Source organism: Alexandromys fortis, unplaced genomic scaffold (assembly GCF_014885135.2).
Source record: "Alexandromys fortis isolate MF-2015 unplaced genomic scaffold, M_Fortis_MF-2015_v1.1 scaffold_96, whole genome shotgun sequence".
Taxonomy (NCBI): domain Eukaryota; kingdom Metazoa; phylum Chordata; class Mammalia; order Rodentia; family Cricetidae; genus Alexandromys; species Alexandromys fortis.
Window position 1 is genome coordinate 1,767,608 of NW_026068053.1, and position 24,766 is coordinate 1,792,373.

The 24,766-nt window shown below is 37.6% G+C and overlaps 1 long non-coding RNA gene across 1 annotated transcript; it reads right to left on the reverse strand.

Annotated features, from left to right (window-relative positions):
* Window positions 1-1,020: 1,020 nt before the first annotated feature.
* LOC126487112 (uncharacterized) lies at window positions 1,021-24,514 on the reverse strand. The gene is made up of 4 exons (XR_007588289.1): window positions 24,447-24,514; window positions 2,640-2,810; window positions 2,094-2,333; window positions 1,021-1,152 (listed from the first exon to the last, which is right to left on the reverse strand). It is a non-coding gene; the product is annotated as an uncharacterized lncRNA (long non-coding RNA).
* Window positions 24,515-24,766: the final 252 nt, after the last annotated feature.

Genomic DNA, 24,766 nt, shown 5'->3' on the forward strand with positions numbered 1-24,766 from the left:
CATAGTTATTTAAACCTTGCATGATAAAACCCATTGTATTGGCAGCCAAAACAGTAAAATTCATGTTGGAAACAAAAACTGCCATATTACCTATTATCCAGCAGGTGGCGCTGTTGCCAAGTCACAACGAAAACGGGTCCTGATTAAGTGTCCGCCTAGTATTTGTTAAAAACTGGGAAATGCAAGTTGCTCAACAAAGTAAATGTAATTAAATCAATTCTGTACACGGAACCATAAACCCAGAATCCAGGGGTAGAAAAGAGTAACCCAGAAGCTGTGTATGCCTCCACGTGACAGAGTCACCCTGAGGGGTTGCAGCTTTTGGCAACCACGTGCTCTGGTTCGCACCGCTTAAGAACTGTACTTGCAAGGGAGATTTAAAAACGACTCAGAAAAGAGCAAACTACACAGGCAGAGACTACATGGGCCTGTGAAGTTTAAATCCGTGTGGGGAGGCAGAAGATAGGGTGTGTGGGGATTTGAAGTCAATCTGAGGTGTCTAAAGGGAAAATATAAAGAACTGCAGCAAGAAAAGCCAGTGCGTGATAATTTATATTAAACTGCTGGCTCCACTCACAAGGCACAGGACAGAAGGCCGCCACAAGGCACAGACCACGGCTGAGGAAGGGAGGGCTTGAGCCAAGCCAAACTCGAGGCCAGCAGCTGAGCGGGGGAAGGAAAGGTCCTAAAAGCCCCACATTGGGCGCCAGATGAAGACGTAGGTCAAAAACAATGCCACACCAGTTTGGAATTATGATTAATAGGGTGGTATTTATTTAAAGAGGAAAAAACTTACAGGTCACCATCCAAGACAACAGCCCTCTGCGCAACCAGGAAGGGAGTCTAGTCGTCGGTGGAGCAGGAAGTGAAGAGAAAGAGCAGAGGGAAGTAGCCACTTTTTTAAAGGGAGAAAGACCACGCCCCAATGGGCTCGCATCTCAGCAGCTATTGGTTGGAGGAGCGGAAGGACCTCCCTCAACAAACATCTCAGGATCACAGAGAAATAGTCTTCAAGAATATGGGGTCATCACCAATCTACTAGGCTGAGTTTCTTTATGTGCATTTCCTTGTATGTTATTCATATGATGAGAAGGAGTAGAGATCTGGGAGGTGAGCCACTGTATGTGAAATATCCAGTTGTACAGTCTCCACCTGGAAATCAAAGCCATGGATATTGGGATCATGTAAATCAAGGCACTTATGATCCAGAGGTCAGGTCACGGAGAGCGAGGCTACATATCTGTGATGCCTGGTTACCACATTCTCCAGCTAGCAATTTGGGATTCTTGGACTATACTTGTGAAGGCTTCTACAGGGACAGACAAAGAGCAACCTGACAAGGTCTCTGAGGAAATATCAGACTTGAGTGGCAGAATGAGAGACCCTCCCTATGCAGTTTAGAGGAAGGGATGACTCCATTCCATGCAGTTGCTGTGTAGTTTATATTATGTGCTCCTGCCAGGCTGCCTCTGATTTCTGGCTGTTTGAAGGGTAGTGTCTGTGGTCTCAAAGCAGAATCAGCTGTGGAATTTAGGAAAGCAATAATCTAGGAAACAAGTTAATGAATGAACTTTTCAAAATGGTCTTTTGATAATAGTTTTGAGTTTGATGATTAAGATGAGGTATTTGTATCTCATCTGTGTAATCCATGGGTCTCCTCCACCAAGAGCACTTGAGGGGGGAGTTAGAAAGAACAAAAGGATATGCAGTCACTAGGAATCATGATGGAAATATATTCCCTGCAGAGTGAGATAAATATGGGATTTGGAGGCCCCCTTTATCCCTGCAGTTCATTGGCCACCAACCCACAAGAACAAAGGGGCAGAAGAGGTGACAGAGAACTTTGGATTACTTATAAACATGGTTGAAATAGCTTTCTGGAATACATCTTCAGTGAGACAGATGAACTTTATTCCAGAGCATAGGGTATATTTAGCATTGGGGTGGTAGCTGGGGAAACTCTAATTTTCACTGGGTGGCATAATCCCATCTTTTAATAAATACATTGTCTAACTAACTGGAGGATTAATGATCTACAAGCCTAAGGTGAACTGAGAAACTCTGGACAGGAAAGTAGATTTGACTGACTATACCTATGCACTCTTCTGGTCAGGCATCCATCTTCATCTTCAGCCTACAGGCCGATAATATCCAGTAGACTTTTCTATGAAGCTGGAAATTTTCAGTCACTTTCTTCTGTGTCCTGCAGAATGTCTTGCAGATGATTTCATGAAGCAGGAACCCTGAAGGACTGGTGTAGGAGGTCCTTCTTTTTATGTGTTGCTTTCGTTGGTTGAATAAAGAAACTGCCTTGGCCTTCTGATAGGGCAGAACTTAGAAGGGGAAGAAGACACAACTGAATTCTGGGAGAAAGAAAGTAGATTAAGAGAAAGCAGCCATGGAGATGCCAGGTTAGACATGCCAAATCTTTTCCGGTAAGCCATGACTTCGTGGTGACATACAGATAATTAGAAATGGGTTAAATCAATATGTGACAGTTGGCCAATAAGAGGCTAAAGATAATGGACCAAACAATAATTTAATTAATATAATTTCTGTGTGGTTATTTCAAATATAAGCTAGCTGGGTGGCCAGGGCAAAAAGCAGGCCCTCCCTCCATCAACAAAGGACCATCTCACCTTTAGGCAAGTTCAGCAGTCCTCTCTCTGTGGGTACTTCCTGTCCAGTGAAGCGGTCTAGGCAAGAGCAGTTTCTTGCCCAAATGGCTAAGGAGCCTCTTCGATACCCATCTTCTTCAGGAAGTAGCTTGGTGCTGCCAGGAGCAGATGTGTCTCATTGTCATGAAAAGTCTAAAGTTATTAAAACATTTTAAATGTCATATTCTGTAGTCTTTGAAAGATATGAAGAATGCCTATCCATCTGAAATGAACATCAAGAAAATCTAACTAACATAACTACAAACTTGACTATTATAGAGACTGTCTATTAATCTATATTTTAATTATATATTACATTTTCAAATGCACTACACAATCACAATACCTTAATCAACATCAGAAATACATATATATATATATAACAAAATTAACTTTAAATTTGTATCAATAAATCAAGATTTATACCAATGCTAATTGTTCATATCTATATCATATCTTCCTTTAAATGTAAAAGAACATTTATAAACAATATTTGGGAATATGAGAATATTTTTTTTCTCTCCAAACTGCTTCCTGCTGTATGGGAGCACTGTCAATCAAGTCTTTCATGGTATATCCTGTGTGACAGGTTTATTTCAGTGAGCAGTTGGGTGAAGTAATTTTTTGAGTGTATTCACAGCAGCCTTTCAGGAGGCTTTGGTCCATGAAACCATATTGGAGTAGAAGCAATCCATAGTTCATCTTCTGGAAAACAAAAGGAGACCCTCTTTTCCAAAGCACCATATCCTTATACCCAAATTCTGAAGTCAAGATACCTGTATAATATACATGCTGGTTTAACCTAGCAGCTTATATAATGAAATATTTTTCTGTACTAGCTCCTTCACAGTCAAAAAATTAAAAAAAAAAAACACACAATAACATGCATAATCTAGACTCTAATTTTCCCATTTTATATGACTTATTTTTACTTTATTACTTTACTCTGTCTCTTTAAAGACTTTACCCTTTTTTTAAGCATTAACTTTTTTATGACTCTCTACTCTTTTTCTTTTCTCTCTCAAGCCTATGTACATTTATCCAACACTGTGACCCATTTCTAGGTCTTTTATGTCAGAATCTGTCCTATTGTGTATCTGTAAGTGTTTACTGTCCAGGAGCACTTCTTAAAATGCTAAATGCTTCTTAAAAACTTAAGTTGTGCCATTAGCAGGGATATTACAGTAACCTGTTTGCCTGCCATCTAAAACTTAAGCTGCACTGTTATGGTAAATATAGGTTCCTGCCTACACTCCTCACTTTCCAACATGGTGGAGATGCTTGCGTCTCTGAGCCATGCACACTGACTAACTTCCAGGCACAAAGCTGGTCCACATTGTCATCTGCAGCAATCTGCTTACAAACCCCATTTTCAAGCCCTCTCAGGTTTTACATGGAGTTAGTTGACCACGTTAAAGTGCCAATGCTCTGTGATCAGGAGTTAATGGAACATGTTCATCGAGTTGAATCTAAGTTGAATAAACTAAATCATCTCCTTACAGATATTCTTGCTGATGTGAAGACAAAAAGAAAAATTTTGGCAACTAATAAATTGCATCAAGTGGAAAGAGAATTATATGTATATTTTTTCAAAGATGCAGACTATCTAAAAGATGTTGTGGAAAATTTAGAAAACCAGTCAAAGATTAAGACCTGATCTTAAAATTAAAGACTGAAGATTTCTAAAACTGAAAAAAAAAGTGCCAATTGTTACAAAGAGAGTTTGCTTATTTGTCCCAGCTACCTGGCTAGCTTATATCCAAAATACCCACACAGAGACTGTATTAATTAACTTACAGCTTGGCCCATTAGCTCTAGCCTCTTATTGACTAACTCTCACATTAGATTTAATCCATTTATATTAATCGGTATACCACCACAAGGTTGTGGCTTACTGGGAAACATTTGGCATGTCTGACCTGGTGGCTACATGGTGGTTCTATGACTCTGCCCTTCTTCCCAACATTCAGTTCTGTCTTCTCTACCTACCTAAGTTCTATCCTATCAGACCCAGCAATTTCTTTATTCATTAGGCAATGAAAGCAACACATGAACAGAAAAACCTCCTATATCAAATCACTGTCGTGAATCTGCAGCAAAAAATGTGTCTGAAAGCAGCAGAGGATCATGCAGGAGACAGAGAAGATATGCTCTGTCTTATAGGATATGATTAGGTGCACAGGTGCATTGCACTCATATTCCAGTTACAGTCATGCATTCACTCCTGGAGGGATGCTTTGAGATCAAGAAACCTGAAAGGGCAAAGCAAAGAAGCACACATACAAAATGTTGCAATGGAATTCATTATTTGGTATACTATCTAAATAATGAATTAAAAGAAAAATTTGAAATTAAATACAAAGCAATTCATAATCATTGGGCAATATACAAAACAAAGCAAATATAAGGAAGAATCAGAACATCACATTTCCCCATTTAGAAGCACTTCCTTGATATGTAATCACAAATACTCTTGTGTCTACTGTCACATGTTCCCCTATCAGATTTTCACTGAACACTGAATCAACTGGCCTGTGATGGAGAATAGTAAATATTTGTTTAATAACATTTTGTGAGAGTTTTTTTAAATAGTCATAATTATTGAAAGAAAGAGAAAATAAATATTGTATTGGATTACATAAGTGTGCTCTTGTGTGTTTCCAGCTATCTGACAAGAAATCATAACCATTGAGTACTTTTTGCACACCACTTTCATGAAAAGTTAATGGTGAGTTGATTTTAAAAGTGATTTTAGGTAGTGAAAGCATCCCAAGATAAAGGTTGAAGTTTATATCAAAGCAAAACATAGATGAAAGCAGAAGGCACATGGAGGGACAGGACTTATGCTCACATATTACAAGAGTAATACTATGTACCTGAATTGGATGCTTTACTGACCTGAAAATTTATAAAAACAATTTGGTTCAAGAAACAAGACATGGTAGCATATTGCAGAGGAAAAAATATATAGATGCAAGTGTAGATCAAAGCCCCTCAGATAGCTATAGACGTTATCCAATGATCCTCTAAGCAGCATGAAGCAACTCCTAGAAGAAAAGATAGCTCATTGCAAACAGATAACTCAAAAGGGATTTCTTATAAAATGAAACCTCAGAGGGAAGATCAGGAAAAATCCTCCTATAGACATTACTCTGATTATCCTGTGATCATAGACTGATAATTGCAAAAACGCTCCAGGGCATACTATGACTCTGGGAAGAATACATAAAGGCAAAATAAATAAATAAATAAATAAATAAATAAATAAATAAATAAATAAATAATAGTGACCAACAGAAATGTGGGAAATATTTTATGTAGAAACTAGGAAAAAATGCAGACAGACCTGCAATATTATTATTTATAAAACTCATTTATACTAAGTGGGCAAAGGTAATTGCCACCAAGCATGACGACCTGAGTTTGCTCCTTGGGACTAACATGGTGGAAGGAGAAAAGTGACTACTGAAAGTTGTCCTCTGATTTCCACATTTGTAAAAATGTAACTTAATGGTAGTTTACAAATTCAAGAGTACTAACTTAAAGATAAAATATAGGTCCTAGGTGCAATAACAAGAAAGAGGAGTTTTAATTAACTGAGACACAAGACAGTGGTTGTGAAACCCAAGTGTTAAGCAGCATTAGAAAGTTCAGAAAAGGTGAAAACTGTCCTATTGTAGAAATGGCCCTAATCAATGAGACTGTGGCAAGAAAGGAAGGTAAATACTTTGCACTGCCTATTCCTTTCATTATAACTGGTCATCAATCATACTTGCTCTAAAAGAAGTAAGATTGATGCTTTATTCATTATTGCATTTAGTATAATTTTGTACTATAATTATTTTTAGGAATATGAATACAGTGAATATGGGGACTCAGGAGAAATATCTGAAGAGAAAGTTTTAGCTCCATAGCAGTCTACCTCTGAATTTGTCTGGACAAAGTGAAAATGTTGATAGTAATTTTTGACTGAATGATATTTAGAAGACACTGTGCAAAAATAAACTAACAAAATCTTTTTTTAATGGTTTTTCGAGACAGGGTTTCTCTGTGGCTTTGGAGCCTGTCCTGGAACTCCCTTTGTAGACCAGACTGGCCTCAAACTCACAAAGATCCGCCTGCCTCTGCCGCCCGAGTGCTGGGATTAAAGGTGTGTGCCACCATCCCCTGGTTATAACAAAATCTTAATACCACAGTGTTATATAAAATTCTGAATCACCAAATAAAAAAAATCATTCCTAAATTGGCAAGCAAAAACTGGAATCCCACCTAAGTACCAGTGGCCTTTGTAGAAAAGAAAGGTGAATAGCTTTTGCACAAAAAAGTAACATTAGCAATGTCCCATTTTGGCAACATTCCCAGCCCTCAGGTTTCAAGGGAAGTCCTGGGACTGGCGAGATAGCCCATCAGTTAAGACCAGTTGCTGCACAATCATAAGGACTAGCATTTGTAACCCAGCACCCACATAATAATCTGGACATTGCTTACATACCTGTGACTCCAACTCCAAGGTCAGGGGTGAAACAACAGTGGGAAGGGACAGAAGGATCAATATACCTTGTTGGTTTTCAGCCTAAAAAAAGGCAAACTCAAGGTTCTAATGTGGTATTCCCTTCTGTGTGCTTTGAATATGTTTTATTAGCATTGGTTAATAAAGAAGCTGCTTTGGCCTATGGCAAGGCAGAATATAGCAAGTCAGAAAATCTAAGCAGAGAAAGAGGAGGAAAGAAGACAGAGTCAGAGAGATGCCATGTAGCCTCCCAATAACCAAGAAGTAACAAAGCCCTTAAAATAAAAACAAACATTTATAAACAATCATTTTTGTAATTTTAATGTAATTCTCTTCAAACTGCTTCCTGCTGTTTTTTGAGCAAAATATTTTTAGATATCATAGAAATCATTTGGTGTGGGGTGTCTTCTTCCATCAAACCACATTAGCCTGTAAGAAATCCACAGGTTCTCGTCTGCTGTGGAGACAATAATAGAAAATCTTTTCCAAAGTAACATATCCTTAGACTCAAAGTTTGAAGTCAAAATACTTTACATATATATGTTGGCTTAGCTTACCAACCTCCAGAATCAAATGTTTTTCAGCAGTTAACTCACTAACAGTCAAAAAATCCAAAGGAAACACAATAATAGACATAACCCAGACTCTGTATATTTTTCATCTTTACGTGGCTTATTTTTATACTCTATTACTTTGTAATATTTATTTTATTATCTTTACTTTTTTATCTATGAATGTCTGTACTCTTTTATATTACTTTTTCTGTCTCCTTAAAGAGTTTGCTTTAGTTTTTAAAACTCTTTCTATAACTGCCTATACCCATTTTTTTCTTAAGCCGATGTACATTTTTAAACACATTATGACCTGTCTAAAGTTTTATTTCTGTCTGAATCTGTCTTAATTGTGTAGTAATCATTTTTTGATCACTGTTTTGAACTGTTAAACAGGCATGTCTAGGACCAGAGGAGCCGCTTTGGCTGTTGTTTCCACTCTGCTTGGCTTTCCAACATGACTGAGGTCTGTTTACTGCCAGCTCTGGAAGCCATGTTTACTATCCCAATTCTTGGAAGCAGTTGGCCCACACTGCCACCAAATAACTTAAAGCATGCTATTCACACAAGAGAAACCCTGCTTGAAAGGACCAGGCAAAGATCAATAAAGAATGCCTGATATTCGTTTCTGGTCTCAGTGGACCCATGGACACATGTAATTGCATATGTATATACATGTAGACATGTACATATGTAAATCAATAAACTTTCAAAATAAAAAGGGGGCTTAAAGATGACTCAGTGGTTAAGAAAATCTCCTTAGCTTGAAAAAAGAAAGCAAAACAAAATAGCAATAACAACAACAACAATAACAAAATAGTTAAATTCCTAGCACCCATGTAAAGAAGTTCATAGCCAGAGGTAACTCCAATTCCAGGGACTACAACATACCCTTCTGGCTTCCAAGGAAGTAGACACATCATTTTACATCTATGTGCATGTAGGAAAGCACTTGTACACATAAAAAAGTAATAAATATTTGTTTAACTTCAAAATAAAGAAATAGAGAAAGAAAAGGGGTGGAAGGAAGAAAGAATTAAAAGAAAAAAAAAGAAAAAGAAAGAAGGAAGGAAGGAAGGAAGGAAGGAAGGAAGGAAGGAAGAAGGAAGGAGGAAGGCCATGCCAGAGGTTCAAAGAAATAGGATTCTACAAATTTTTAAATTTTGAATAAAAGAAAATAAAAACAACTAAGATAGAAGCAAAATATATGCAGCTTGAGAAATCCATCATGAGCACACAGGAGACACTTCCCATACCCAGGTTGCTGACACTGGCAGCTGATTCAGTGAAGGAGTTAATATATAGAATCCAAACCTTCATGGAACTACCTGAGTGTTTGGTAACAACCTCTGTGAACTATGGCTGTGCTTATTCAACAGCAGTGACTGGACTGAAGAAAGCAATGTATCTGGTTTCTACAGCAATGTTGATGACCAAATTGAATCAATCACCTAGCAAACTGATCAATAGTACAAGGAGTAGCTATTAATACACAGGAAACACCATTTCAGATGAAAAATAGGCACTTCCATGGCTGCCTCTGACATTCAAGTCCATCTATTTTGGCACAACCTTCAGACTGGATGTCTTGGAAGGATGGAGTTGTAATTTGGAGAGGGTGTAAAGCCTTCATGTACACGAATGTTATAGAGACTAATTACCTCTCACAGATTTTAGATTCTTATTTGTAAACTGGGACTGACTCATCAGGCTGTGGCTCTGAACAATGCAGCAGATCACATAATGCCTGGGTAGCTGTGCTCAAGGAAGCACTACAAGCTTCTCCTTTCTCATCAATCACTTGGATGTTCAATCCTATGTGACCAATTATTTTAAGAGTTATATAAACAATATATATTCATAAATATCCAGCACAACATCTAGAATATAGCAAGTACTAAATAAATGTTTATTAAATGAACTATTCTATGAATGACTAAATGAATGAGTCACAAAGGGTCCATATGAGCTTCTTACAGCTTGGATGTAAAGCAAATTTGTTATGTAAATCTGGCTCACCAGACTCATTTCCTTGACATGCAACTGGATCTGTGTTCTTGTGATGCTTTCCTTTTACAGTTAACTTGCTACAATAAGGAGTCATACCCTTGCTTCCACTCTCCTTTCAACCAAAAAGCTCCAATAAAGTGTGATTTACAGAAGAAAAAAAAATAGAAGGAGTCATCCATGGAGAGAACCACAGTTTGTAACTTGTACAGATCAAGTTGACCTCTGGTCATGTCTCTGATTCATATTGTATGTGGGAGTGGGTAGACCCAGCACACTAGGGGAAGCATCAGGCTGAGGCAAATAAGCCTAGATTATTTAAGAAGGCTAGCTGAGGATAAGCCAATAAGCAAACGAGTTAGTAAGTTTTCTGCATGGGTTCTGTTTGAGCTTGTGCTTTGACTTTTCTTAGTCATGGACTGTGACCTGAAATGTAAATCACATAAACTCTTTCTTCACTGAAGCTGATTTTAGTCAGAGGGTTTTGTCATAGTACCTGAAAACCAAACTAGAATAGCTATCAAACAAAAGGAACAAACCAGAAATCCAAAAGGCAGCAGTAATAAGCATTTTCCTTGAAAGAATGTTTGCTATATGTCAAGCATGCCATATATAACTAAGTAATAATGACAATTAGAATAGAACTTAAGACATTTTGCCAAGTGCTACAGAAAACACTTTATATAGGTGCTCTGTCAACATTTATGAGGTCTTCCCAGGGAACCAATGAATTTAGTAAAGGTGATTCACAGGAGCATGAATAAGGGATCACCTACAAGCAAAAGAAGAACCTGCGTAGCCCTGGGAAAAATGCCTCTCTTCCGCCCATCAACCCTTAACTGTTAATAACTCCTGTTCCTGGGAGGGGAATAACTTCATGGTCACCTTGCCTCAGCAAGCATTAACTGCCAATGAAGCCTTTGGGTCAACCAAGGCCCTCTTCCTAGCATCTGGTAGTTGTCTATAAATATGAACATGGCCACATGAGTCCTTCCTCTCCTCTGTAAGGGAAGCTTAATGGTCCAATCTTGTATGGGCATCCTTTGAGAAATTGCAGCATGCCACAACAAGGTGCTCTAATGTATGATTTTCCAAAAATCTTACAATGTATGTGCTATGTCTGCCCACATGTCTTCCATGAGATTCTTAGTGTCAAGCATCAACGATATTGGTCCTCTCCTCTGGGGATCAATTTTGATGCCACTTTCCTAAATCTAACTATCCAAAATCCTTATGAGCACAATCTCTCCCTTTAGAAGGAAGCATCTTTTCATGGGGCAAGATGAATGCTTCATGTCCTAAATTATCAAATTTATCCCAATTCAAGACTTTTCCCTGGGTGTGGTGAAGTATGGACTTTTGTGCTTTGGTGTTGTCTGGGACGTTCAGCTCAGCAACCTCCAGCCTAGCCATTAAGAAGCTCCTCTCTCTTGTCTTTGTCTATTTGAGTGGCCACCTTCTCACCACCTCGGTCCTTCCTAGCAATCTCTCATTCTTCTGTTTTGAGACACTGCTGCTATTCACCGTCACAATAAACATCAATTTTCCTGTAGCTGAAATAAAATACCTCAGCAAAATCAGTTTTAAAATAAATGGTTTATTTTCACCTCTAGTTTGAAGATATACCATACATCATTGCAGAGAAGGAAGTCAAGGTAGTGGAAAGAGGAAGCAGCTGGTTACATTGCTTTGTAAATCAGGAAGAGAATGAATAGGAAATGGGTCCAGGTTGATAAAACTGCACCATGCACCAACTCTCCCCATTACCTACATCCTACAATAACATTCCACCTCTTACAGACTCTATAATCTTCCACTGAGGCTATATCAGATCTTTTCCTGTAAAGGAAATGAAGAACAGCTTATTCTGGAGCTAAATTTGAGTGACTGTCTCCCAGGAACACAAATTCAAATCTCTAGAAATATAAGTGTATATGATGAAGACGTTTCATGTAGTTCTTATAGTAACAGATAAAAAGAACATAAATCAAGGCATTTTAAAAATATGTCACTGGAAATATCAGGTGGACAAAAGAATCTTAACTAGAGGCCTTAGAAGCTACATTATAGAATTTTTAGCCGTTCCTGTTAGTGAACAGCATTGTGTTTAGTTTCAATGTTTTAATTGTTTTTCATGGTGTGTCTGATACAGAGGTGAACAAGGACTAGCTCTTTAGAAAGTTCAGTATAGCCAGAGAGAAATTGTAACTAGGCTACCAGATTAGCATCATTCTACGCTCTGAGTAGTCATTTAACTTATCAGTCCAACAGCCTATGCAGATTTATCCTTTAGCTCTCAATTCCCAAGCAGTTCCACCAGCTGGCAGCCAAGTGTTCTAACACAGACTATATGGGGATATCTCACATGCAAACTTCTACAGCATAGAACCTATCAGTGCCCAGGGGTTTGAGAGCAACGAGAATTCACAGCCCATTGGTGCATGGTCCAAATACCTGAGGTGTTGTACACTCCCAATCCTCAAAGAATGAATTGAGATTAATGACATGGACTTTCATGGAAGTATGCAAAGGAGAAATGGGATTTATTTGTAATTATTACAGAAAAGTGAATGATTGAGGGAAAGTGGGGAATTATGGATAAATGACAGAATAAATACTCCTGAGAATGGAGGGTTTGCAAAAAATAAAAATAACATCAAATTTTATTGTCTAGGAATTTTAGAGGACCATAGAAGAAACTGGGCAAAGCTAAAGTAAGTTCTAATATGTTTAGATAGTGCTATAATCCCTCACTGGGCAGCCCAATCAAAGATCCACACATTCTATCCATGCCCCTTCACCAGACCAGGAGTTCTCAAGCTGTGAGTTGTGACCCCTTTGTTGTTTTGTTGTTGTCTGCAGGACCCTTTCCCAGGATAGCCTAAGACCATTGGAAAACACAGATTTACATTATGATTCATAACAGTATTAACATTACAGTTTTGAAGTACCAATGAAATAATTTTATGGTTGAGGATCACATCAGTCTGAGGAACTCTATGAAAAGGGTTGAGACTTTAGGAACGTTGAGAACCACTTTCCTGGTTGCAGGGAGATGTTCATGAGCCATGCTTGAGCTGCCTACCAAGACTGTAGTGGCCAAAGTCACCATTTGTTCATCCTTACCTTCTACTTTGATAGCTGCTGATCTTGACCGTCTACTGGCTGTCAGTCTCTAGCTGATAACACCTCCTCTGACCGGTATCTCAAGTGATGTTGATTACCTTTGGTCTCACATTTACCTAACCATCTTATTGTTTTACATTGCACAACCACCAAAACATAAATGTAATGTGTCTTGGTCACCTTGTATTTTGCTGCTTTTCTGTGGAATGGCCTGGATGGTCGCCTACAATATGTGGACGCTTTTCACTTAGTCTCTAAAATCTAACTGAATTTCAAGAAAGACTATAAGGAAAACATTATAAGGAAACATTAGCCTCAAGGGCTAATGGTGGGGACAAGAGCGGCTCCAGTCTGGCATCCTTTGCTCAGAGTCCTATCCCTCCTTCTGCAGTGTTCCAGACTTTGCTGTGCCAGTTCTTTCTCTCTTTTTAACACTTGGCTCTGAATGTGAACAACTTGAAGACTTTAATAGGAGACCTTCCTTTATGCCTTCCCGCTTTATGCAAAAGGAGCTTTTCCATCACTGTTACAAACAATCATGTTTAGCCTGAGAATACATCCATATTTGAGATTTGTGGTTAGGGAGCTACAACCTCATCTGGTGTGTAAACTCTAAATAAATTTGAATCTTTATCTGTAACAAAGAGCTGAACCTCAGCCAATCATATAACTTACAATGTAGTAAATGACAGGTTTCCAGTTGTCTGACCACAGTGACCACATGGCCAGTGCCTCACGTCTCTAAAGCAAAGAAGGTGATGACAAAGCTGTAACTAGCCATTTATTCTGTTGATCACTTCTCTTTTCTGTCCACAAATCCTTACTTCACATACTATTGGTAACAGCATTCTAAATTTCTTCTGGGTCTCAGTGTCTCCTGAAACATCATCTTTTCTTAAACCCAATCTATGATAAATTTAATTCCTCTAAAGACATATTATATATCTCATGAATAAACTTCTTGAACTGAATCTGTTCTGTAATATTAACTTAAAAAATAGACCATTGTGCATTTTACAATTATGTTTGAGATTATAGTATTTACAATATTTCTCCTTTCCCCTTCTTTCCTCCAAACATTTCCTGATTGCATATATTGAATTATTCTTGCATTTCAGGGATAAAGCTAACTTGATTATGGTAATCTTTTTATATGTATGAATGCATTCTTTTTTGTAAGTATTGTATTGAGCATTTCTGAGTCTATGTCCACAAGGGATACTGGCCTGTTTTACTTTCTGTAATTTTTGTTATTGTGTCATTGCCTGGTTTTGGTAATAGAGTGGTTGGTGTGGGATTCCCCTCTGTATGCTTCGAATACCATTGGTTAATAAAGAAGCTGCTTTGGGTCTATTGCAGCACAGAAAAGGGCAAGGCAGGCATTTCAAGCAAATAGAGGAGGAGAAAGAAGGCAGAATCACACCACAGGCAACACACGCCAGACACTGAACCCTCACTGGTAAGGCCACAGCCATGTGGCAACACACAGATTAGTAGAAATGGCTTAATTTAAGATATAAGAGCAAGCCAATAAGAAGTGTGAGCTAATAGGCCCAGCAGAGTTTCAATTAATACTTCTTGTGGGATTATTTTTGATCTGGGAAGGTGGGGAAACAAACGAGCAACCTCTGCCAACAAGTGGTAACAACGTTCCGAATTCCTATAACGACTTTGAGAGTGTTCCTCCTCTTTCTTTCTTTCTTTCTTTCTTTCTTTCTTTCTTTCTTTCTTTCTCTCTCTCTCTCTCTCTCTTTCTTTCTTTTTCTTCTTCCTTTCTTTCTAATATATAATATATATGCTATATATATATACATACATACATACATACATGTATATATATATGGATTGACTGTAGATTTTCTTTGTCTGTCTGGTAGAGTCTATCTGACCCTGAACATTTTTCTTTTTAATCTGGAATGCTTCTTATTACTCTTTCAAATATTTCATTTGTTATTGTTTTGTTTAGGTTCTTTAGTTCTTCTTGGTTCAGTTTTGGTGGTTTGGGAAATATAGGCATTCATCCATTTCATTTGATTTCCTAGATCTGGGGAATATAGCTTTTAAAATAATCCTTTATATCATTCTGGCTATCTTTGGTGGCAGTTGTAATATTTATCTGTTTATTTTTGATTCTGTTAATTTGGGTCCCATATTTCTTTTACCAGTGGTCTGTCAATCTTTTTTATCTTTTCAAAGAACTACCTTATAGAATTATTGAGTCTTTGTATTATCTTCTTTGTTTTTATTTTATTGATTTCTGTTATGATCTTAATACTTTTTGCTGTTGACTAGGTTTGGATGAGTCTATTCTTATTTTTCTAAAATTTTGAATTGTTTAATTAAGTCACTTATTTGTTCTCTTTCTGATTTTTTTGTATGTAAACATGTTCTAATTAGAGTTTTCATTGCTATGAGAACACATCATAATCATGATAGCTCTTATAAAGCAAACATTTATTTCTGGTTACTTGTTTACAGCTTCAGAGGTTCAGTAAATTATCATCATAACAGGAAACATGAAAAACCACCATTCCCTAGCTCCCATACACTTTCAACAATGCAAAATATATTTAGCTTTACTTCAAAAATCCCCATAGTCTATCATGGTCTCTACAATGTTTTAAAGTCCAAAGTTTAAAGTCTTATCTGAGTTTCATGCAATCTTTTAACTATAAATCACTGTAAAATAAAAAAGAATACATACTTACAACATATAATGGCACAAATTATACAAAAAAAAATCCAAAATGCAGGGAAGGGAACATAGAGAGCAAATTCTGAACCAAAACAAGACTGAAACCCAGCCAGGCAAACTCCAAACTCTGCATCTCCCTGTCTGATGTCAAAATGCATTCAGATATCCAACTCTGTTGGCTTTCCCCCCCTGCAACACACTTCTTTCTCTTGATTGTTTCCACTTTGCAGGTAAAGAAAGTCTATTGAGACACCGATGAATCACCACATTAGTGAATCTCAGAAGAGACTTGGAATCTTGGACTTTGATGGGTTGTTGAGGAAATGAAAGACAATGAAGTCAGGGGACTTTTGAAGCTGGACTGTATTAATTTTGCATTATGATATTGTGACCAGCTTATGGCAGCCAGTGAGAGGAATGTAGTAGTTTAAATGTAATAGGCCCTGTAGTCTTTGTTGGGGAGGGTATGGCCTTGTTGGAGGAAGTGTGTTACTGTGGGGGCAGGCTTTGTAGTATCCTATGCTCAGGATACTGCCAAGTGTGTCATTTGATTTCTTGTTGTCTACAAGATGGAGGACTCAGAGCTACTCTTCCAGAACCACATCTGTCTGCATGCCATTATGCTTCCTTTCATGATGATAATGGACTAAACCTCTGAAACTGTAAGTGAGCCACCCCATTTAATGTTTTCTCTATAAAGATTGCTGTTGTTCTGGTAGCTCTATAAACTTCTCGTAAAGTACTTTCAAAGTGTCATTTAGCTTTTATTGTGTCATGTTTTCAATTTTATTTAGTTCCAGTATTGTTTTTATTTTTCTTGATATCTTCTTTGACCTATGCATAATTCAATAATGATTCCTTAAATCCCCGTGACTCTGTGTATTTTCCAGGGATTTGTTTGCTGTCAAGTTTAAATTTCACTGAATATTATGTTCAGATAGAATACAAAGAGTTATTTCTACTTTCTTGAGTTTGTAACATTTGTTTTGTTTCCCAAGGTATAATCTATTTAGGGAAGCTTCCTGATGAGTAGGTTGTGCATCCTTTGGTTTTTGGGTGGGGTATACACCATCAAAAATTTTGATATTTCTCTCTTTTTGGTCCAGATAACCTGTTGATTGGAGAAAATGGGATTTTTTTTAAAATGACTTATTAGATAGATTCTAATCTATGTCTTTAATTCCAGTAATACATTTTTGTGAAATATGGCACACCAGAATTTGGTGCTTGTATGTTTAAGATAATAAGGTCTTCTTGGTTAACTTGTTCCTTAATTAGTATAAATTGTACTTCTTTATCCCATCTGATCAGTTTTTCCTTGAAATCTATTAAATTACAATACTGATATCTGCTTGCTTCCTGGTCCCATTGGGTTAGAGTATTTTTGTCTCTTCTTTAAAATCTTTAAAGTTAAAAAAATGTATTTTGTTTTTAATCCATTACATTAGCCTGCTTTGTACTGGAGAATTGAGGCCATTGATATTTAGTTTTTATTGAAATGTTTGTTAAATACAGTCATCATATTGTTGATGCTTAGTGTTGTTGTTTGTGTTCTCAGTTTAATGATTATGGTTCATATTTCTTTCCACAGTTTTTTCTGAAATAATGCTTTCTGTATTTCTTAGGTTTGGTTTATAGGAAACAAAGTTTCTTAGGCTATATACTTCTCTTTTTCTTTTAATTATGGAGTAGATTTTCTGGTATGTTAGTCTACTCTTGTCTATCATAGTCTTTTAGGACTGAGAAGGCATTGTTCTGGGCTTTCTCGCTTCAAAGTTTCCATTGGGAAATCAACTGTTATCTGATAAGTTTTTTTTTTTGTATGTGACTTTCTTTTTTTCTCTTGTTGCTTTCCATATATATTCTTTGTTATGTATACTTATTGTTTCTAGGAGGATATGCCCTAGAGGTTTTCTTTTCTGGTCTTGTCTCTTTGTTGTTCTGGATGCTTCTTGTATCTACACAGGGATATCATCCCTTAGCTTGGTAAAGTTTTCTTCTATAATCTTGTTGAATCTCTGTCTGAGGGTGGCAGTCCTGGTGGAGGCCCATATTGACCAACTCAGCTATAACTCAGGCCCACATCCAGGGCTTTAGACTTGACAACAACTCTATCCCATCTATGACCTGCTGAAAAATGTAAACAGACTGGCTTTGTGGAACTGTAACCATAGGAACTCCATGATTTGTGGCAAAAGACAGATATCCAAGAGGAATCCCAGTAAGGGTCCAGTATTGATGGTGTGCCAGAAGCCAGAGGTGTTGGACCAGAAAACAACTTGTTTCAATACATTTGTAAGTAAAGCTGTTTCTTCAAATGGGTAAACTGTGTGACACACTGAATCTCCCAAGGCTATTACAACAAAAGAATATAAAATAGAGAGGCGGGAAATATGTAGGAGCAGAATGTTTTTTTTTTCTTTTTGTTTGAGAAGGAGGAGGCTATAAGGGTTGAAGGTAGACATGGAAGAACTTGGAAATGAGTGGCGTTGGGGTGCATGACATGAAATTCTCAAAGAGTCAATAAAAACACATTAAAATATCAAAGAGTTCATTTGACTGAGCAGGTGACTGCAGCAGGGCAAGGGACTATCTGTCTTCCAGGAGTCTGTGTCCATGTTAAGTCATGTCAAGTGTCCAGGAGGACTAAGCAAACCTTTAGTGAGACAATAGGCTTTTCCTTCCCAGACTTTCTTCCTCCATAGCCATTAGCTTCTCATAGCCATTAGCTTCTCGAGTAGGCCTGCTTTTCTCAATTACCTATGAATGCACATTTTTTCTTTTTTTATTTCTGCCTCTCTTCTAAGTATGTTTGCCTTAGCACTGCAGGCTTGAAAATCCCCACCCCTACTACGCAGCTACTTGGCTACCCTGAGGCTGGCCTTCATGACCACTGAGCTCAAAGGGCATGGCTTTGAGTCTCCATCATCTCCATTTTTTTTTTTTTTTTTGCTAAGTAATTGTAGCTTGCTTGAGCTAGAGGGGTTCTTTTATATTGTAACATTCTATTGAGTTCATTCTTGAAATCTTTAATAATGAGATTAAGTACCCTGTCCTTGTTTGCCTTCTCTGCTGTGAGAAGCAAGATGACAAAAAACAACTTAGGAAGAAAGGATTTATTAGCTTATATGTCCCAATCATGGTGAAGGAAGCCAAGGAGGGAGCTGAAAAGGGAACTGAAGCAAAAGTCATAAAAGAATACTGCTAACTGCTCTGCTTGGCTTGTTTTCTAAAATAACCCAGGGACCACACAGAGTGGGCTCAGTCCTGCCATGTCAATCATTAATAAGAAAAATACCCAGTAAACTTACCTGAAGGCCAATCAGATAGAGGTGTCTTTTTAACCGGGGTAACTTCTTCCAGAGGCTTACAGCAAACTAGCACTTAGTTTTCTCAAATCATGTGGATTCTGGAGATCAAACTTAGGTAGCTCTGCTTTGTTACACACTGTACCATTCTCATCCATGGAAGACACAAATTTTTATCTTAACAAATGCCATAAAACATAAGCTAGTGATATTTTAAATATGTTAATTTTTTGACTTGTGCAGAAAAACATATCAAGCTATGAACTGAAATTAGAATGATGTCTTTAATATCAACAAGTTTTAATATTAGTCTCTTAAACCACATGAAAAGATAAAATAGGGGATTTGGGATGGGGAGTGGTTCAGTGGTCAAAATACTTGCTGAGCAAGCAGCAAGCATGAAGACCCAAGTTTGGATCCCAGAACTCAATAAAACGATGAGGGGCAGTCCCCCTGTAATTCCTGTATTCAGAGGCAGAGGCAGAGGCAGAGTGCTCCAGGGCAAAGCTGCTGGGTAGATCAGTCATTCCTGTGAGATACGTTTTTAAAGGAGTGACTGCCTCAAAGAACCAAGTAGACAGTGATGGAGGAAGACTCCCCAGCATCAACTGTGGATCTCTCTCACCTTCATGCACACTACCTCAGACATGTGCCTATACATACATGAACAAACACATGTACATCACACAGAGACACACCAGAAGGAAAGAAAAATACACAGACAGACAGACAAACAGAGAGACACACACACACATACACTAGCTACATGGAATCTCCATATCAGTAGCTGCCATGTTGACTGCTCTGCTGTTTGTTGTCATGGAACTTTATTTCTTCATGTGGTCTTGAAACACTGCCTAGCAGCTTACAATTCCAACCTGCAGGGCCTGTCTTCACATTTCCTAGAGCACAGAGATGTGGCAATGAAATTCATTATCCTTTATTTATCAGAAAATAGTTCCTTTTTCCTTCATTTTTCAAAGGACTTTGTTGGCTCTGGCAAAATCTTGTCAAGATTCTACTGTTTTCACCAGTTTGTGGATGCCAGTCTGCTGCCTTTTGACTTCTGTATTTATGGTAAGAGGTCACTGAGAGAGGCTGAAGAGATGGCTAAGGGGTGAGGACCACTTATTGCAGAAGGCAAGGGTTCGATTCCCACCATGCACAGGGTAGCTCACAGCTGTCTACATTTTCAGCTCCAGAGGGATCCAGTGCCTCTAGCTTCCCAATCCCCCAGCACTCATGTGCACATATCAACAACAGATACACAGGCATACACATGATTTTAAAAATAAAGATTAAAATATCTAGAAAAAGAAAAAATCTGATAACTTTATTGAGATTTGTTTGCTCTTAAAACAGAGCTCTGGGAAGAATTTAGAAAAGGATTAAGAACTCAGACTACCGGGGAAGCATTTGAAGACTAGTTGCTTATTTTTAATATATAGACCATTTTGAAACAAGAATACTGAAGAATTTACATCGTACATCGAGGAATGGTGTCTGGTATATAAGTGGATATGTTTGCACATGTGGAATTTTTTGCCCTCCCTCAAGTTTGTGTCTTTATTTGCATGATGAAGTCTGAGACTCACAAACCATTATATTCTAAAACTTCCAAGTCTCTCCTACAATATAGGAGACAATGTTGCCTTCCATAGAACAAGTCAAGTCTACACCTCATAAATAATGAACAGGGACCTTGCAGTTAGAACCATTTCAAAGGCATTTAGCTAAATGGCTTCTTTGCCTTGGTGAGGTGACATTTTTATAATATCTAAAACTGTCAGCCTGTGATGAACCCAAAATTAAACCAAAGGAAATGAGTTGATATTTTACAAGTTGAAATCATGGTAACCTATTTTACATTCTCTCAGTCTAATTTGGTATGTTGTGTCACTTGACATATGATAAACAATTGGTACTTAGATTTCTTAAAAAGTGATGTGATTTCCAAATTTGCACAAAAGACCATCTTAGTTGTATTGTTATATGAATGTGAGTGTAGCTTTAAAAGCAAAAACTGGAAATGTTCCATTTCACATTTCAAGTTTTAGTACACATTCAGTACCAATGTCTAAATATAACTATTTAAATAGCATTTGAAAATTGATGTGTGTGTGCACTCCCTGTGTATGCCCACTTAAGGCCCAGCTAAAAACTCAAGGCAGCTTAAACAGCTACTCACTCTCTCTCAAACTAAATCTTCTGTGGAAGTCTAATTTATTTAATAATCACAAATCTCCTAAACCATAAGGTTTTAATATCTATTATTTTCTGTGTATGAGTGTATTGCCTTTAATTATGTATATGTGTCATGTGTATGTCTGGTACCCAGGCTCGTCAGAAGAAAACATCTGGTCCCTGTGCTAGAGTTATTGTTGCCTGTGTCTTACATTGATACTTGGAACTGAATCTCAGTCTTCTGCATAAATTATCAGTGCACTTAACTGCTGAGCCAATGGTTGATATTTTGAAGATTTATCACTTCAATCAAACACACAACCATCAGCAGCATGAATCATAGAATTCCACATGGTTTTCAGTAGCGGCATGTACCATAAACACCCATGAAGTTTGAATCATAAGCCCAGAGATGGCCCCACATCAATCACTAATTAAGAAAATGCTCATTGGCTTGTCTGATCTTCTGGAAGCACTTTCTCATTTGGGTTCCCACCTCTCAGATGACTATAGCTTATGTTAAGTTGATTTAGTCAGCGTGCAAGCCAATACATACAAAATGCCTTTCTAGAATGCTCATTGGCGAGTTTTGTTGATTTTAGATCAGTAAGTGCAACACAGAGTAATATGAAATTCAATAAACTGGCACTGGCAACAGCTGATCATGACAATTTGTTGCTTCCAAGTTAACAAATTAAATTTAATAAGGGTGCGGTGGACTATGGTTAACATCATTGTGCTTGGGTGTAGGAAAGGGCAGAAGAAGGTGGGAGAGGGGAGATATTTTGACTGAAGATTGGATTGGAATGTTCTAGATGCCTGGGCTACCTAGGACAGAAGACACATGTAGATTGGAGGAGAGAAGAGTCTCAGCTCCAGGAAGCAACTAAGAGACAGATAATTACACATAAGAAGTCAGCCAAAAGACACACAGACAAAAATGGCATTTAAGAATAGTGGCAGCCCAGCAACCTGACAGCCTTAGTTGGATTTCTTAAACCCAAGTAGAAGGAGATTGTTTGTAAAGCAGTCCTAACAAAGGTGCCATATCATGTACGTGAACCCATAATACACACACACACACACACACACACACACACACACACACACTGATTAAATTACTTGGGCATCATTCTTGTGATATTTTGGTGAAGAATGTGACTGCCTTTTGCCTTTGTCATAAGTATCTGCCTTGGGTTAAAGTGAAAAGTTTTGGATTAATCCCATTGGCAGAGAAAATCTCAAAACAGCTAGAATTGACTCTGTATTCCCTTGGGTACCTCAAGGTGTTGGGGTTGCCAGAGCCATGGGATACCTGTTGAGGAAAGCTGCTAACAAGGAGTGGAACCAGCCCAAGAGGAAAAAGTGTGATACAGTCAAGAAAGCTGAAAGGAGTTAAAGATTGGAAAAGTGCCTTGACATCAGCCATGGAGATGCAGACTTTGGAGATTTCCCAGCTATATTTGATCTTGCTTTAGCCAGTATTTATTTCCTCACTACACTTTTTTACCTACCTTTTGGAATGGTAATATATATCCTGTACCATTGTGTGATGGGAGTATGAGAGCTGATTTTCATTTTACAAGGGATTATAGTTAAGGGATTGTAAGAGTTTTAGAAGAGACATTGAAATTTGGATTTTTAAACAAGTTTGAAACTATTACAGACTATGGAGATTTTTGAAGTTGGACTTAATGCATTTTATTCATTATGATATGGCCACAAGTTTATGGGAGCCAGGGAGCAGAATGTGGTGGTTCAAATAGAAGTAGTTCACATATACTCATTGTTTCAGTCCTTGGCCAATTGAAACTGGAACTCTCAATATGTACAGCCTTGTTGGTGTAGGTTTGACCTTGTTGAAGGCAGTGTGTTTCTATGGGGATAGACTTTGAATTGTCATATATACCCAAATTATGACCAGTGTGTCAGGCACAGTTTCTTTGCTACATAGAATCAAGATGTAGAATTCATAGCTCCTCCAAAACCATGTCTGCTTCCATGTCCACAAGTATAATGGACTAAACCTTCCAAACTGTAAGTCAGCCCCAATTAAATGCTTTCCATTATAAGAGTTACTGCAGTCATGGTGTCTCTTCACAGCAATAGAAACTGTAACTAAGACAGTGGCTATTGAAGACCTTGCCCCATTTATGATGCTTTTAATACCTTCTGGTCCTCTGACCTCTTTTCATCTGAAGACTCAGAAAAGTATGTAGGCTTAACAGAAACAAAAGGCCACTTTGTAGTGACTTCATAAGGCATCTCCATTTGGAAAAAAGTACATTATCTCAGCAAAAGGGTAATTATTTCTCATATCTCTTCAGCATGATTTAAGTTGTCTCTGCCTTTCTGAGAGGTGACCCCATAGTCAGATGATTGATCAGCTCAATTGTCTTATGTCTTAAGGCAGGAAAAAATGAATGCCTCCACCCAGAGACAGACTGAAGTTCACCAGAAGGAAATAGGTTTCTTTTAATGGGCCTATAATGGTATGGCACCAGCTGCCTCAGTGTTGGTTGTGGAGAGTATTGGTAATTCTATGGGAGTGGATTCTAAAGTCTTTGAATTTCTTTCATGAATTCTATTTCCCACATAAATGTGAACAATATTAAAGTTTTCCTCATTATTAAACTGTGTATATTTTCTACATTATATAGAAAAGTAATCCTCCAGAATCACATCCTTGAGAACTGTCAACTAAAACAAATATCTGTCTTGCTGAAATAACTTTATATTTTATTAGACACTTAAAGTACTCATTTCTTTCTTTTATTCTTATCAGCTTTTACTTTATTGCTGAGGTAAGTTACTGACATGGGAATAGGAAATTCTGTTCTTTCCATAGTCTAATACCTGCAAGCCATTAATCTATATTGCTATCAAGCATGTATTCTTTTCAATTAGTTAAGGCCTATTAAAAACCATATTTGTTTAATTCATATTAAAGTCATTCTGAAAGCACATGTATAACTATACTGATAGGAAAGAAGACATTTTAAAGAGATACCTGTGACATCAGACTACTGTAACAATGGACCTGCAGAATTAAAATTTCCACAGGAATCCAGTGCTTATGGAAGAGAAAAGCCTTGGTGAAAGCTAGAGAGGAAGCTAAATAAATAGAGATTTATATAATTTTTATAACTCTCAGGCCACTCTAAAGAAATGACTGGAACCTATAAAGGGTAAGTGATTGGTTCAACTTCACTTGTCATCTTGTGAAGTCATAGATTGAAGTCTAAATTCTTGTGTCCAGTCACAATTGTACCAGAGATTCATAGTTAGTAATAGAATTATATACAACCCATTAAGAAATACAAGGCCACTCCTAGTGTCTTAGTCAGTGTTTTATTTATGTTAAGAAACACTATTGCCATTACAACTCTAAATTTTGGGCTTACTTACAGTTTCAGAAGTTAGTCCATTGTCATCATGGCAGAGTCCACGGTGGCATGAAGGTAGAAATGGTACTGATACCTCTTTATCCTGATCAGCAGGCAGCAGGAAGAGAGAGCTACTGGGCCTCACTTGAGCTTCTGAAACAACAAAGTCTCTACTTAGTAACACACTTCCTCCAGCAAGGCCACACTTAGCCCAACAAGGCCATACCTAATGCTTGTCAAGTAGTACTTCTCCCTAATTTCAAAGCATTCAAATATTTGAGCTTGTGGAATCTATTTCTATTCAAACCACCACACCTAAGAATAGGAACTGGGAAAGGCATA